At 39.0% G+C, this 16,756-nt stretch overlaps 1 protein-coding gene across 4 annotated transcripts in view; it reads left to right on the forward strand.

Moving 5' to 3' along the window:
• LOC120302146 overlaps nt 1-16,756 on the forward strand; it is a 67,217-nt gene that overhangs the window by 27,343 nt on the left and 23,118 nt on the right. The window contains exon 1 of one of the 4 annotated variants that reach the window (XM_039330140.1): nt 15,468-15,489. The exons of 2 other annotated variants lie outside the window; for them this stretch is intronic. The gene's annotated coding sequence lies outside the window, so the exon portion shown is untranslated. Of the gene's footprint in view, nt 1-15,467; nt 15,490-15,846; nt 15,931-16,756 lie in introns of those variants that run through there. One more of the 4 variants, XM_039330141.1, reaches the window with a different exon arrangement.

The raw sequence follows: 16,756 nt of genomic DNA on the forward strand, positions 1-16,756 counted from the left end.
CAATGGTTAAAATTTCATCTTAATCTTAATTGAAACTGTGATATAAACCAGCCTTCCCCAACATGATATTCTCCACTGTTGGACTGACTCTGTCTTCTTGACCAACTAGCCATAGTCATACAAAAAGTCTCTGCATGGAATGAGGGGATCGTTGGGGGATATCAGGATAGATTTCCAAACAGGTATTTCTGCATATATGTCTATATGTGTTGTAAAGACCTGCTTATTAAGAATTTCATAGCACAATTTTAGGCTGTTTCACCTGCATCCATACTTGAAGAGATGGAAAATTTGAATGAGTTTTCAGGAAGGAAGGATGAGTGACCGCAAAGGAGGAAAAGGGGAATGTGACATGTGTTATGGAATCTCCAACTAGACTGGAGGGAGGTGTTAACAGAGGGTTGAGTTTAGATTGTTTGCACTGCAGAAAGTGGCACAGTCTGGGCCTCCCCCCAAATCCTTGAAACCTTATCCTATCATTCCCAAGGGCAGGGGTAGGCAACCTTGGCTCTTTTATGACTCATGGACTTCAACTTCCAGAATTCCTGAGCCAGCCAGTCATAAAAGAGCCAAGGTTGCCTACCCCTGCCCAAGGGAATGCAATCAGTCTGGTGCGATTCTTGTAACGTAGGTGAGAAGCAATCAATCTTCTGTTTCATACTATTCACGATTGGTTTTGGTTGTTTTCAGTTGACACATGTGAGATTTTCAACAATCACTCTGTAAATGGGTTTTTTTCCCCTCCATTTAAAATAGCAAAATATTGGAATGTAATAACAATATTGAGAAAAGAACATTGATGTTTTGCTCCATATTCTTTTTTTTTTTTTTAATTGTATGCCTCCCCTTTTGTGGCTTTTTTTCTCTCAGAAAAGACAATAAATAGCTTGAGGCAGGGAAAGGAGGATAGTATTGATTTCCATTGAGGAAGACTCAGATAAATACTCCTCTCCCTTAACTTGACTACCTAATTAATCTCTTCTACGTGAGTAGTTTCAAGTTTTAAATATGGGTGGATCTGATTACTGAGCTTCTGGAACTGACATTGATTAATATAAAATAACCATGGAAAATACATGGGCCTGTCCTTGAAACCAGTAGCTGATGAGCTCCACCTGATGTGCCCAATTTTGACTAATCTCTTCTAGTTAATTACAGTTCATGAAAAAGTTATATCATCAGATCGTTAATAGAAATCTTCTTTATAACCTTCATATAATTGTGGAATCTTTAGCGCTAATAAGACTTTCCTCAAATGTGTTAAGAATTTGAATGCCTATGTTTAATCTTCTTACTTCTCTAACTATAGCTACCCTTTTTAAAACATTTAATCTCACTATTCATCAAAAATTGATTGTTAATGTTTTACGCAGTTCTTGTGTAGCATCTGCATTGCTTATAGTTTTTATGGTTTCACTATCTCCAATTTTCTGTGCTCCATCTTACCTCCAAACCTTTTTGAAGAAGGTTTAATAGAAGGCTGCAGTTCCTTGTGAAATATTTACTTTTGTTATCCAGTTTGATGAAAATCACAGATATTTATAGTCCCTATTATTTATTCTGATATTAGCTTCCCTTCGATGGAGATCAAGGAGAGGTTGGACAGCCATTTGACATAGATCCTTTCATTTGGATTCCAACACTGGGCAGGGGATTAAATTCACTGACCTAAATAGACCTTTCCAGTCATACTCAGTACAAAAACTAAGAGTAAAAACAGTGAGGAACATGTAGCTTCTGATTTCATGATTTCATGATTTCATACTGTTTTCCCAATAAGATCAGTGTTAATTTTTTTCCAACTGTAATGTTCAGTAAACAATGGTGTGCATATTGTATGTTCTCTGCTGGAGATTTTCCTACTGCAGAATTATTTCTCCATGTTGCTTGCAGGATTACTTGAGAGAGAAAAATAGCCTTTAAGAAACATTTTGCAAACTAGAACTAACATTTATTAGACCAGCATCCTTTTACAACTTGATCTATTGTGACCACGCATGGAAAAACATATCCAGTATCATGAACACTTTTTTTTTTTTTTTTTACTTTTGGTCCCCTGAGTTTTGGACATAGCATGTTGTGGTTTCTTGAAGTAATGTTTTGCTGAACTCTTGTTGCTGCAATACCTGATAATAGCAGTGAATTATTTAAGAACAAACTGAGTTCCTCACTACAGTTAATAAGCACAGGGCTTTTACAATGCTCTTTCAGACCAGCCAAGTCTATTGACTCAGGCATGGAATGGTTATTTTCCCCAATTCTGCTTTGTGCATTTCCTTTTTGAAAAAAAAATAGAAGCTTGTATCTTAGTTCAGCAGGACACCGACTAAGGCAGTATTAGCCAGGTTGCTTAGTACAAACTTGAAAATATTATGGATAGTGCTTTGAGGTTAATAACAACCTTCCAAGCCCAAAGTATCACTCGGGTTATTTGAACTAGCATTGCTGAAATTTGTAATTTGATATTTTTCCAAGCTAATTTGTGGGCAATTTGGGGAGGATTGATTGTCAGTTGTTTATATGTCTTCAAGCCAAAGCCCTGTCAACTGACAATGATACAAATGCTCATTTCCTTCCCTTCAGGATCTACAAAGTATCCACTAAGAGGTAAGGAATAATATTTGGATATGCATGAATATGGAAGTGGTCAAAATATCAGCCAGTTTGATTTTCTGCCATTTTAAATTGGGTACTCCCAATTTATTGGGTCTAAGAAGAGGCGCAGAAATTTTTCTGCCAACAAATTACAATCTTTCCTACTGAAGATAAAATCATCTAGCCCGTGGTAATATCCAAGCATTTCCTCTATAGCAAAAAACACTGCTCATGTTCACTGGGAAAATAATGTTCAGCTGAATGCCATCAGCATCCTGAATTCCTCCTCTTGCTTATTACAGAACCACTTGTGGAATGTGTTCCATGTATACAATGTGGACCACAGATTGCAACTCTGTGAGATGCTACATTTAAGCCCCATAGGGACAATTAAGAACCATCCATCATTGCTGATTCATTTAGATCTTGTACATATGATATTAGCAGCTGTGGTTCCCCTCCTTCTCTCCACCTTCCTCAATCCAACATCCCTCAGCTCTCAAGGAGCAGCCCATTTTCAATGTTGCTGAACAGTTTGTGAGGTCCAGCATAAGTAACGTTGCCATCTGTCCTTAATTTAAAACCATCATCCAATCATTTCTTATTCTGTCAAGCGTCATCTCCACCCTATAGGTGAGTTGGAATCCAAACTGAAACATTCTTAGGAATCTACCTCTACTTCAACTGCAGTCCTGAAGGCAGCATTTAAAACAAACAAACAGGCACCTCACCGCACAGCAACAAAAATCACAACCCCCCACAAGAAATCCGACCACGTCTCAACAATAGCCAGGCAACCAAACAAACGAACACCATTTGCATCACAGAGATGATACTTAAGCATCAAAGAATATGGCCCAGCAACAACAACCAGCCATCAAACAGCCCGAAACCACACCATGACTCAGAAACATCCAGACAAATAACACCCACACTAATTTACGTCACACAAAAAGATATTTAAAGGCCAGTGCTCTGACAGATGAGCTCAATTCAAAGCGCACTGAAGATGTCCCCCACAAATGGAGACAAAACGTTTGCAGCCAAATCACCAAGCTCAGAGATCAAACCAACAGCCCAATCTACCACTTACTCTTTTTTGTTGCTGAACATAACATTTTCTGAACAACAGATCCCTTGCAACTATTTAGTTGTGTCCCAAAGGTGTGTCTGAATAAAACTATGTTGCGTTACCTAGTGGCAGTACTTCCCTTGCTTATACAGTTATTGACTTACAACAGTTCATTTAGTGACTGTTCGAAGTTACAGTGGCACTGAAAAAAAGTCACTTGTGACCGTTTCTCATACAACTGTTGCAGCATCTCCATGGTTATGTGATCAAAATTCAGATGATTGGAGGTCATGTGATCCCTTTTTGTGACCTTCTGACAAGCAAAGTCAGTGGGCAAGCCAGATTCATTTAACAACTGTGTTACTAACTTAACAACTACAGTGATTCACTTAACAACTGTGGCAAGATAGATCATAAAATGGGACAACATTCACTTAACAACTGTCTTGTTTAGCAATGGAAATTTTGGACTTGGTTTTGGTCGTAAGTCAAGGACCTGTTTTGAGGGTCCTTATTGTTCTGTACTGCTTGGAGTTCATACGAAAGAATAAAGATGGGCTAAAGTAAAGCATAAAATATAATTTTGATTTAGATATATAATGTATGTTCAAAACATTTTGCCAAGATACATGCCATTATCTCCTCTAAATCTTTCCCTACAACAACTGTGTGGTATATATTGGCTGAAAGAGTGTGACTGGTCCAAGGTAACCCAAGGTGCTTCCATAAGTGAAGGTGAGTCTTTCCAGTCCTAATCTAAAACGATAACTATTGCAGTAGGCCAGAGATCTCCAACCTTTCTCGGTGAGCGGACTCCAGAGGGAAAGGGAGGTGAAAGTATTTTACGTGGGCTGGTGCACACAAACAGGGTCGTGAGCATGCGCAATGCAAATGGGGCAGTGCTAGTGCCTGTGTGACACAGGCACTAGCACCGCCTCATTTTTGCCACCCAACGTCCCGTTTGCCTAGTGGCAGCGGTGCTACCATGAGTGGAGGTGAGTGTGCACATACACCTGCGCACACTGGCCAGCTTGTTCCACGGCCTGGCGGCCAGGAGGCCACGGACCAGTAGTGAGCCACGTCCCACAGGTTGGGGACCCTTACATTAGGCTGGTTCTTTCATATACCATATACTTTATATTCTTGAGCTCAATTTTTTCTGTAATCTGATCATTCCCTTTTTAGAGTGACAGCTTTTGCCTGCTGCTGGCGTGTTCCCTGTGGTCTATTTTATGCCTCACATAGAGTTGCTTCACTTTGGAAAATATGGTTCTCTTGCTGTGGGACTAAGAGATAACGTTGTTACCCCTCAGTATGTGTGAATGCCAGAGGTTTGGTACAAATGCTATTTCTGAAATACATGCATTTAGGTTTTTGCCAATTGCTGCAGCCACTTCGTCAGGCAATACAGTTATGTCTTATGGACAAGAAAGGACATTTCCTGTGCCATGTACAAGGGACAGAATGTAGTTGACAGTCTGTTGCCCTTCAGATGTTTTAGGATTTGCGGTATCTACAGTGTCCAAGGACAAGATTGTGAAAAATATGTTCCAGAGCATTGAAGAGACAGATTGCCACTTTGAACCTTGTCTCAACTGTTCTTTGTTGATATTTTTTGTTGTTGGCTAAATGAACACTTCTTCAAAATTTTGTATACTATTGCAAGTGCTCAGCTGAAAGAAGATCTATGATAGCTTGAATTCACAACACATTTTTCTTTTTGAGCAACATTTGTTAAGATTTCTCACTGGACAACACTCTGTGACAAAAACAACAATCTTTGTACCATAGTTAACAATGCTTGGCAAAATTGGGCAACAACATTATTGTTTATATAGAAATGGAAAGATTTGGCACTACCCACAGTGGAGAAATGGTTTTTGAAGATTATAGAACTGAGATGGCTAAATTGACTTCTTTGATCAGAGAAAAGACAATATCTACAATTGTTGCTGACTAGAAACTCCTTATGGACTTTTTGTGTAAAAGAGAAAAAATGAACTTACAATTTATGGTTTTGATGATTAGGTTGGATAGATTACAGAAAAAAGAGAGTTTTGAGGTAAACATACAGTAAAAAGTAAATTTATAATTGTATTTATAACTTCTGTAAAAAATATTACAAACTATTCTTTGTATCATATATATCATATCCCATATTTTATCTCTTTCCCATTTTTTTACTTTTTTCCCCTTTCTTGCACTTTTAGTTTTCTGTTTGATCTCTTTCTTTTTCTTACTTTATATTAGTTTGCATTAGTTTTTAAATATTTAAATAGAAATTACAGGAAAGGTAAAACTGGGTACTATTGTGTTAGCAGCTTTACAATACTTTACAAAATTAATCATTATCATCAAAGATCTGATCTAACAAGGAATAAATCTCTAAATTAGTGCTTATTGAGCAGAAAAGCAAAGCAGGTTTTGAATTAAGGAGGAAAGAAAAAGGAAAAAAAATATACATAGCTGAAATTAAAGGGAGCTCTTTGGCCTAAAATAGAAAGATTTGTTGTTTAGTGGGGGGGTGTTAATTACATCATTTGAGATGGGGATAAGGTACAGTGTAATTGGGTCAAACAAACACTGGCCTAAAAGCTTCAATCCTGATATTCCCATCCGGAAATTAGCCTGTAGTATGATATATACAGTAAATATATGGAAGAATGTCCCACTGCACACATTGCTATGGATGGGAATATGCTTTCTTTGAACTCAGTGGGACATATTTCTGTTTAAATTGACATATGTGTGTGAAGCAAAACATTGTACCTAAAGGCAGGCTTACTGGAAAATAAATCACATTTAAGTAAATGGGAATGACTTCTAAAAGAAGAATACACAGTAGCTACTTATTATTGCTAGATGTTTGAAAGCCTGTGGGCTAAAAAATATAAAAAGCTTGCAAAATGTAAGAATGCCTGCAGGATCAAATGATAGTTAATGATTTGTATGTGGCAAGAGAAAAAAAATGAAAAGAGTGTTGGGAATATTAGACAGCTTAATATATGTTATATATTATATTAGATAGGCAACTTAATAGGAAATAGGAACTTTGAAAGGCAGATAGAAAAGTTGATATTCGTGACAGATATTGGAGGATACTGTAAATTAGGATAGAAGTATGTTGCTTAAACTGTTTAGTAACAGAGACACATTTTGCTATGCGCCTTTAGTTCTAACCTGCTACTTGCCTGATGAATCTTTAATCCTTCTCCAATATGCTGTTCCTTGCTTTGTCAATGAATATGCCATCAAGGACAGTCAAAACTGAGCAGGTCACCTGCAGGCTTGACCCTGTGGATCTGTTTGATTGATGTATCAAAGAGAGATCTTGCTAAAGAGACGTAGCCATTAGGGGAATTTTAATGAACTGGCCCATGGGAATAGCATATGAAAGAGGGGTACCATACAGCATGAAACACAGTCCTATCTGCAACAATCAATGAAATGGGTAGATCTTTGTAAGAGACAATTGCAGGTCCAATTGTGAAGCTGGAAAAAAAAACCCAACACTGAAATAAGATTAATCCAAAACAAAACTTATGGAAGTGATTTTTTGCAGGTTTGGCCAAATTAGAAATTGGTCAAAGTGGCCTATGGTACTTAGTCTGATGTTGCTTTCCTTCTAAAGTTCAGAATGGCCTATACCAGTGGTGGTGAATCTATGGCACTGGTGCCAGAGGTGGCACTCAGAGCCCTCTATGTGGGCACATGTGCTGTTGCCCCAGACTTGCTTCCCTCCATGACCCCCTCACCAGCAGCCCCCCTGAAGGAGAGTCGACCCTGAGCGTGGTCCACGCGGATCAGTGCAGCCAAGGACATGGCAGCCAGGCAGCATAGACAACCCTTTGCCCTCATGCCCCATCATGCACAGTTGATGCTGCAGGGCGTGGGCAGAGGGCGTGGCCGCCATGCTGCTAAGGGCGATCTGCAGCAGGCCCTGGAGGCGGTGAGTGGCCCTACAGGCAGGCGGGGTGGGGGCGGGGCAGGGGTGGAGTGGGGGCGGGACCAGTTTTTGGGCACTTGGTCTCTAAAAGGTTCACCACCACTGGCCTATACTAATCCCTCAGCTTCTCATCTGTTTGAGAGGATTTGGCAGAGATCATGTAGCAAACTCCCATGCTGATTATAAACATCACCAGTAACCTATTTCCCTAGTGGTGTCTTTCAATAGCCTAAGGCAAGAGTCCCCAGTCCGTGGATCAGTATTGGACTGCGGCATGCCAGCAACCGGTCCACACAAACAAGCAAAGCCCCATCCACGAGATGCAGGTAGCATACAAAACCACGCACCCTCTGATCTGTGGAAAAACCTCTCTCCACGGAACCAGTCCCTGGTGCCCAAAAGGTTGGGGACCTCTGGCCTAAGAATCAATACAAGTGGTTTATCTTCTATGTCTCCAGCTCTCTTGGTTACTTGCAGGAGTGGAACATGTTGGGACTTCAGTTTTAGCCAAAAGGTAGAAAACTATCCTATGAGTTTGAAAAAAAATTCTGAGGACCAGAAGAGATAGTCATTATCAGTTTTGGATCATTCTTATATTTTCTCATACTTCAGATAATTTAAAATTGTATTAAAACTCAAGATTACAAGAAAATCCTACAGGGAGAAGGCAGACACTAAAATAGGAAATCAGTTTATAATTTTAGCTTCCAGCCGAAATACCAGCCCATCTCAAGTACCTGGTCAAAGAAGAATCTCTGCTGAAAGGAAAAAATCACATCCTCAGAGAGAGCTCCAACATTTGCCTAGCTTTTTTTTTAATTAGTACAAAAAGTAAATTGCTCCTCATATCATAGTGAGATGCCACATGTTTCCCTAGAGCTATATTGTTGTGTGATGTAATTAGAAAACTTGTTGCCCAGTTTAAAAAAAAAAACAAATACCATAGTTCAAGTGTGAAGCAAAGCTATTCTATGGCAATTCTATCCTTCTCTTCTAAAATCTAGACTATACCTTACTTGCAGTCATATATATATATCAAGATTTTGATCTTTTTCTTTTCTTATCAGAATAGTCATCACTGTTAATTCCAATAAAGTAGTAACTGAGGGGAATAGGAGCTCCTTGGCCTTTTCCCCCCCTTCCTGATATTTTTCTGTTACTCTGTGGAGGAATAGATGAAACATTTTGGCGCAGGCCTGCAGAAAAAAGATTGGAGAAAAGGTTAGGAAGAATATTCTTGGCATTCCTATGGTTGTGATGGAATGTAGTCAGGAATCCCAGGAGGGAGGTCACTCAGTTCAGATATTATATGTAAGAGAAAGAGAGAAAGTATATGTGGGGTTGTTGGTTTGATCTCCGAGCTTGGCGATTTGGCTGCAAACATTTCATCTCCATTCGGAGGGGGACATCTTCAGTACGCTTTGAATTGTGTTTGTCTGTCAGAGCATTGGCCTTTAAATACCTTTTTATATGATGTAAATTGGTGTGGGTGTTATTTGTTCGGTGGTGTGGTTTCGGACTGTTTGATGGACTGGTTGTTGTTGCTAGGCCATAGTTTTTGGTGTTTAAGTATCGTCTGTGTGATGCAAATGGTATTTGTTCGTTTGGTTGCCTCTGAGTCATGGTCTGGTTTCAGGTTGTTTGGCTGGCTGGCTGTTGTTGTTGACTCAGAAACATCCGGAGAAATAACACCCACACCAATTTACATCACACAAAAAGGTATTTAAAGGCCAGTGCTCTGACAGACAAGTACAATTCAAAACACACTGAAGATGTCCCCCCCGAATGGAGATGAAACATTTGCCGCCAAATCGTCAAGCTCAGAGATCAAACCAACTACCCACCCAAGCTACTAATATTCAAACACATTTCAGAAGGTTTATGTTTCATGTAGGTTATAGTCTGCTTCTGTTGGGCAAGATTCTGTCTAGACGGTAGGTGTGGAAAAATAAATCTGCTCAGTGTTTCTTCCTTGGCTTTTGGAGCCTGGCCATCTCTAAGATTGGAATTTTTTTCTAGTTTAAGGGGGGGGGAAGAAAATTATCCCCCATATATGTTCACCTTTGGCCATCGCATCATGCTCAAAAGGTCAACTTCCTTAAAACATTTGGAAGATAAAACGAAATGAGTTCTGTATTGGATCTCAATCTGCTACAGCACAAATCTGTTGGGAAATTGACTGTTTACCCTTTGCATGGTGCTGTTCGTCATTTACATGTTTCCTTGTAACATTAAGATAATATAATGAAGCAACTTGCGGTTCCACATCAATGGAAGAGCTGTTGAAAACTACATGCTATTTTTGCCTCAGTGAGGAAATAGATGAGTTTGAATGTCAGAGAGCACTGTGGAGAGAAAAGCAGGAAGATGTATTACACTGGCTTTCCCCCATCCATCTGTTCAACTGGCAGGCCTAATGTTCAGTTACGGACAGTCCCAGTTGTTGCAAATGATGCTGACCTACAGGATATGGGATGACAAAGGTCACACACCTTATTTTCCTCTTGCGTTTCTATAAGTGATCATTACATTCTCTGAGATATTATAACTCTACACTACAGAGTGATAACTGTCAGGGCAGCCATTTTAAATGGAAGAAAACCTTTTTCTGATGTTCAGAGGTTATTCTGTATGTGCAGAGACATACCTTCATTCATATAGTTGCTTTTGCTTATGGGACTTCACCCACACTCTCTGTTGTAAAAGAACAGAGCAAATTATACAGATTAACCACCTGGCAAATTATCCTGGCAAATTATACAGATTAACCACCTGCTGCAAGGGTGCTCATGGGTCATAAGAAGCTGCAAGTGTCTATGAATGCTACTAAAGTCGCATCCTGAAGTTACCTAGGTATGAAGATTCTGCCCTTAATTGCGCATCTAGATAGTCAGTTTAATGTGCTTTCCTCCAAACTATGATGGTTGCAAAAGCTTCTACATAGCTGGTCTCTAGCATCATATCTGGATGCTACCTGCTTGTCAGGCTTGGGTGGAAACAAATGCCTGATACACAAGTTGTTCTGCAGGTCACTATACAGAGGTCCTGATCTACTGTATTTAGCCTAAAAAGGTGGACCAAGACTTCTGTATACCAACCCATCTTTGGTTGTTCTGCAAACATTGGAATGAAAGATTGCTCTGTTGAGGCATTTCAATGGTCCGTAAAGTGACTTGGGCGTCTGGGATTTGTTTCTATGTGTGTCTGACAAGCAGAATATTTTACTGAGCTCCCGGACTACAGCTGTCTCTAGCGATCTGGTGTCACGTCATTTCAGCAGCACAAACCAAAATGGTCTACAGGGAAGTCAGCAACAACCAGAGAGAAGGAAGTAGGCTTGCAAAGATGGAAGACATTCTTTTCACATTGGATCAGAATAACTTGGAGTGAATTGGCCTTAGCTACGAGGTGGGAGTGACAGAGAGTCTGTGCCATGGGAATGTATCCTTCCAGAACTATTAATGAGGTGTCTATGAGCCAAAATTAGGGAGATGAGTTGTTGTGCTCTAAGCGAAGAATACAGATGGTTCTCACCTTACAACTGGTTGCTTAGTGACTGTTCAAAGTTACAACTTATACTAGAAATTATTGTGGAATCTTCCTACTCGGTGAACAAATCGTTCCTTAAATCATAAATAAGTTTTTACTATTGATCTGAAAAGAAATTAACTCTGTTGCTTAGCATCCAACAGAGAATGTTACTTCATAATGTGCCTTGGTTTTGGCTTAAGATAATGTGCAAACTCATACACTATGGCATTATGGAGGACAAAAGCAATATAGCTTATTCAATAGAAGTGGTTTAAAATCTTGAGTTAACTTTAACTGAAAGTGCAGCCAGCTTATATGATGCTAAGAATAATTGCCACAAGCTATAGGTAGTCCTTGACTTACAACAGGGTGTTTAACGAGTCAATGGTGAAGCAGACAGGAAAGGTTACAAGCTGCTGCATCTACTGAGAAGACTGCCTCTCCTCTCTGTGGGCTGTTGAAAGAGCTGCCCACCAAAAGGCCTTAATTCTTCAAAGGTCTGAGCCCCATTCTTGCAGCCCCCTGGAGCAATTCCCATCCAAGGACAGAGGGGAACTGAACTTGGCAGGTAGCTCTTTCACTCCATCTGCTTAACAACCATTAGATTGCTTAATGACCACAACTGAGAGAGCTAGGATTGTGGTTGTTGAGTGAAGCAGTCACATGAAATATCTGCAATAAGGTTTCTGTTTTCAGAATCCTTAGCTATTAACTGTGTTAGCTAGGAATGTTGGAGATAATATCCAATCTCTTTAAAGCTCTATGGCTTTCTCTCTTTTGTTTTTGCTTTGTTTATTCATATAACATTACAATGTTGCCTCTGTCAGGGCATTGTTTCCTATTTGAATCCCAAATTGCTATGGTTTTAGTTATAGATTGATTTTAAAATAACATACTGCTTGGTATAAATGATGCTCATTACCTCAGGAATATGTATTTTCAGAAATGTTGAAGTTTTACGAAGTGGTACTATAAACTCACTTATTTTTGACAATTAAAAGACGTAGTTGTCACCAAAATAGTCAGCTGCTGATAAGGTCTCCTTGAACTCCATGAATTGCAAAACCTGGAGGGTTGTTGCTTAAATGCAGCACCTTATCATTCTATAATTGGGCATTATAAGGGGAAGATATGCATATAACTGAAAAAGCTTGTTCCTGAAGAAATTGCAGTCTCTGATGACAAGGTTATTCCATACCCTTGTGATTGGGAAATTATTCTTCACCAATTAATGACAGAGTGTGAAGGCTATGAGAGGTGTGTAATAGGAAAAAACTGAAAAAGCACCCTAAGTGTGTCATGAGTCACAACAATAATAAAGAGTGATTCTTCAGGTGAGACTCTCTGAAGAAGTGTCTTTAAATTGGGGAAACTAAAGGCAATTTATTAGTGAAGAAATATTGCCATTTTTCTGTCTTCCCTCCATAGTTATTTCTTTCTCCTGTATTAATGCCAGCTTCTAGTTGGTTCCCATCTGTTCTTTTCCACTCTCCTGCTGGGTCTGAAAAGAGGACGGTTCTACACCTTTGGCTCTTGAGACCAGCAGCTGAATGCAGAAATAATCCAGGATCTGCATTACCTATTTGAAAAAAGCTGTTTTAGGTTAGATAGCTACAGAAAGCGAAACCAGCTGAAGAAAAAGTAGTTAATATTGGCTGGTCTTTCACAGCATAGAACTGAGTTTCCTTCCCATGTCTTATTAAGTGCAGAATTTCTCCATCTCCCCTCCCCCCCAAAAAAAAGCTCTTTCTGATTTTGCATTCAGAGAGAGTTCTTCTGCAACGAGTGCAGCATGACAGCAGCATGAAAGATATATCTAATATAAATGGCCTTCATTTCTGTTCCTCCTCTTTTTATTAATTTCCATGCTAGCTCATTTTATAGGGTTGGTTTTTTTTTTTTTTAAAAAAAAAGTTCTTATTTCCCTGCTCTCTGAGGATGTTCTAGCTATGAAATCTCAGTTTGGATTTTTAAGAGGAGCATTCTGCAGCCACAGTGCCAAAGGTTCACAAATTCAACAATTCTCCTATTAATTGTGCAGCATATTGCAGCCATAATCCTAGCCCTATGCATGCCCGCCTAGGCCAGCCTGACAGTCCACTAAAAGGAGCCCTACTCTTTTTGGGCAGGAGCCCAACCTCCTTTTGGCCTGATGAACTTGTAGGGCATTCACGTTGATCTGTGAACCATCTGAGGACCATAAACTAACACCACAAACAAATTATTTTTTCATTGCCTCAAATGCTTGCTTTTGAACGGTGTTGGCTGGCAAGTCTAATAGCCATTGATCTGGGACTAATGGTTTGGTAATCCAGAAGAGCTGATGATGGACAAACATGTATGATCCAGTTCATTGCTTGGGACTGCATGGTTGAACAATATGTTTTTGTAATTGTGGTTGAATGAGGGAGCATGAAGTAAGCTCTTGCGTTTTCCCCATAGCATATGATGGTATTGCATGCTGGGTAGAAGACCACAGTTAAATACCTAAGCCATGTTGGCTCAGGAATTCTGGGAGTTGAAGTCCACGAGTCATAAAAGAGCCCAAGGTTGCCTACCCCTGAACTAGAGATACCTTAATCAAATAAATCAATTTTATATTCCTTCCTTTTACTTTTAACAATTTTAATCTTTAATGAAATATTATTGTAGGATTTGATTTTTCTTCACCTCTTTTCCCAGGCACACACAGTTCTTTAAGACTTTAACAGACTCTTGTAAATCGAGTAGGGAAAAAAATATTCAGGTCACTCTCTTGGTTTGTCATTTTAAATTTTAAAACCTCAGCCAATTTCTTTTGTAGATTCAGTGAAACATCTTTTTCTAAAGCATTATCTTGGTCTGTCAGTTGTAAATCCACTTTCAATACCATCAATACCAACTTGCTAGTCAAACTTTGTTCTACATCTGACATTTCTTCAATGACATATTTTGGACATTGCCTATCCATAGAAACAGACATCATTATTGACTTTGTTGATATTGTGCCTACTTGTTTCTGATTCCATATGTCAGAACTCTCTTCCATAATATTTTGCACCATCTTACAAACCTACATATCTTTCCTCTTCTTAAAATCTTTAGTCACTCTAGCGTCCAGTTTTTGAAATCATAAAATTATTTTACATCTTGTAAAATAAGAGACCTATTTCCCATGATAAGCTATTTCTACTTTATAATTAATTCAAAAATCGTATTGTGAAAGATTCCGTATTCCAATTATAACTGAACTCTTAGTGTGTTTATAACTGTGCTAGCCCATCAACGAAGCCAGTTTATGGTACAAACTATCTGGATTGGATCACCAGTACATTTTTTTTACCAGCCGTGAAGAAAACAATCCCGTGTTGTGTAATTTCCATAGAATTGTACTCTGTAATAAGTTGTGCAACAGGGATCTGCAAAGACCGCTGAATGATTGATATTATACAGTTTTATGTGTATCCTACCGTATTGTGGTAAAAATTGAACTGATGTTATATGTCTAGCAATACATTTTGTTCTGTATACCATGTAAGTCTCTGTCACTCAACTATATTAAAATGTGGTGGATACATTTCTAGGGAGAGAATCAGAAAAGACAGACTCCCTGCTGGATGTTCTAATGTGATGCCAACTCACTGCCAATTTACTGCTGAGATTTGAAGTGCTTCAATTGTGGGTATTAGGGAGATGGGAAACTCCACTCAATTTATCTGTCTGCTATCATTCTGTGCTGAAGCAAACCCATTCCCTGTGGCCTCCGCTTCATAGATTCTGCTCCCTAGAGTCATAATTGGCATTATGTCATAAGTCACAAGGTGCTTTGTTCTCCGCTAATTGGGAGCTATTATTCCAGGAAGTAAGATGGGGAAGGAGGCAATGTGCTGTAGTATACAGCCCTTTCCCCCATGACTCCCTTGGGTCTGCACCACTTTAGCAAAGGCTCAGTGAAAAATAGCAGAAAGGGGGGATGGCCAGGCAAAGGTGTGAAATGAAATGGAAAAGTACTAACTAGGCACTCCTGACAGTTTTCTGTTAAGCTTGGTGGGCTAATTTCCCTCCAAGAGTCTTATGAATTACATTTCTCCAGGATCAAATATCACATCTGCTAATTTCTATCTGCCTTGCAAAGTTAGAATGAACAGCTTACCTTGCGTTTAAAAAGCAGCAACTTGTCTTTTGTGATGCCTCTATGACTTAAGTCCATGACAGATGAGATCTGTATTAAAATTGGCTGCTCCCTTGCTTGGTATGGTCCTTCCCAAAGTGTACTGAAATAGTCAGATCTTTCTTTCTGATTTCATCTTACTGATGGTTCTAATTTTTCCTGGGCAGTTTATAATCCCTCAAAACAGACCTCTCAGTAAGTAGAGTTGTGTGGGCTAAAATTACAGGTTTGTGTAATTCATCGAAAAAAGCCTTTCTGTTTCATTAATTGATTCTTTTGAACAGCTTAATTTTAAATGTTCCTTATATCACTTGCCCTGAAAAACAGTTTTAACAGTTTTTTAAGGATATAAAATACAACAATTTTTTTTAATTTAATACTCTGCTACGTGAGTTGCGTTGGGCTCCGGTTTTCTTCTGGGTTCAATTCAAGGTTATTACCTGTAAAACCCTACATGGCATGGGGCCAGGTTACCTATGGAATTGTCTTTGCCGCATTACATCAGCCCGTCCCGCCCACTTAGGCAGGGAAGGCATATTGTGGACCCCATCAGTTTAAGAATTCCGACTGGCAGAGTCCAGGAAGAGAGCCATTTCTGCCATTGCCCGTGCCCTGTGGAATATTCTCCTCCCAGAGGTGAGATAGGCCTCCACTCTCCTGGCCTTTTGAAAATATCTAAAGACCTGGCTCTACCATCTTGCTTGAAGCTCAAGAGGAACATGCAGCCTTGAAGGTCTTCCCTTCCACTTTGTAATTAGCTTTTAATGTTGAATTTTAACTGTCCTTGCCTCCATTTTAATTTTTTTATATTCGTTTTTTATGTTTTTAAAATTTTATTTGTTTACCATCCAGAGGCCCTCTAGGAGATAAGCAGGTTTTAAATTTGATAAATATTTTCTTTTTTTAAAAAATGTAGCCTGTTGAAGGTACACCTACCCTATGTGAGTCTTCAGCACTTGATGGACCACAGCTAAATGTATGGATTGATTCCGGTGAACAGCAGTGTGAAGTGCTCTTTGATCATGCAATAGCCCTATTGGTAGAAGAAAATGAACTTTCAGACAAGGAGATTTTTGGCTTTGTTGACAATGAAAATTGGCTACATCTGGATTTGAATACAAACAAATGCAACTAATTTTCCCTTAGTGACCTGAAGTCTTTATTATCTCAGAAGCATTTGTGACTTACGGTTGCTTTAATTGGATATATGGAATGCAATTTTGAGAGAGAACTATTTTGAATAGGAAAGGTTGAGGGGTAGAAAAATGATAAAAAATGTTAGAGACACAAAGACTTATTGATAACAAATACATATCAATATGTATTGACAACAAATATATGCTGTATCAAAAATTCTTTCTTCCAAGGCAGTAGCTATGTCAGATTATCCCAACAAAAACATCCCAGAGTTCTATAACATCTTCAAAAAACAATAAAAGAACAAGTTCTAGTTTAGTATTCT

Source organism: Crotalus tigris, unplaced genomic scaffold, assembly GCF_016545835.1.
Source record: "Crotalus tigris isolate CLP2741 ecotype Arizona unplaced genomic scaffold, ASM1654583v1 scf7180000024424.1579004, whole genome shotgun sequence".
Lineage (NCBI taxonomy): Eukaryota > Metazoa > Chordata > Lepidosauria > Squamata > Viperidae > Crotalus > Crotalus tigris.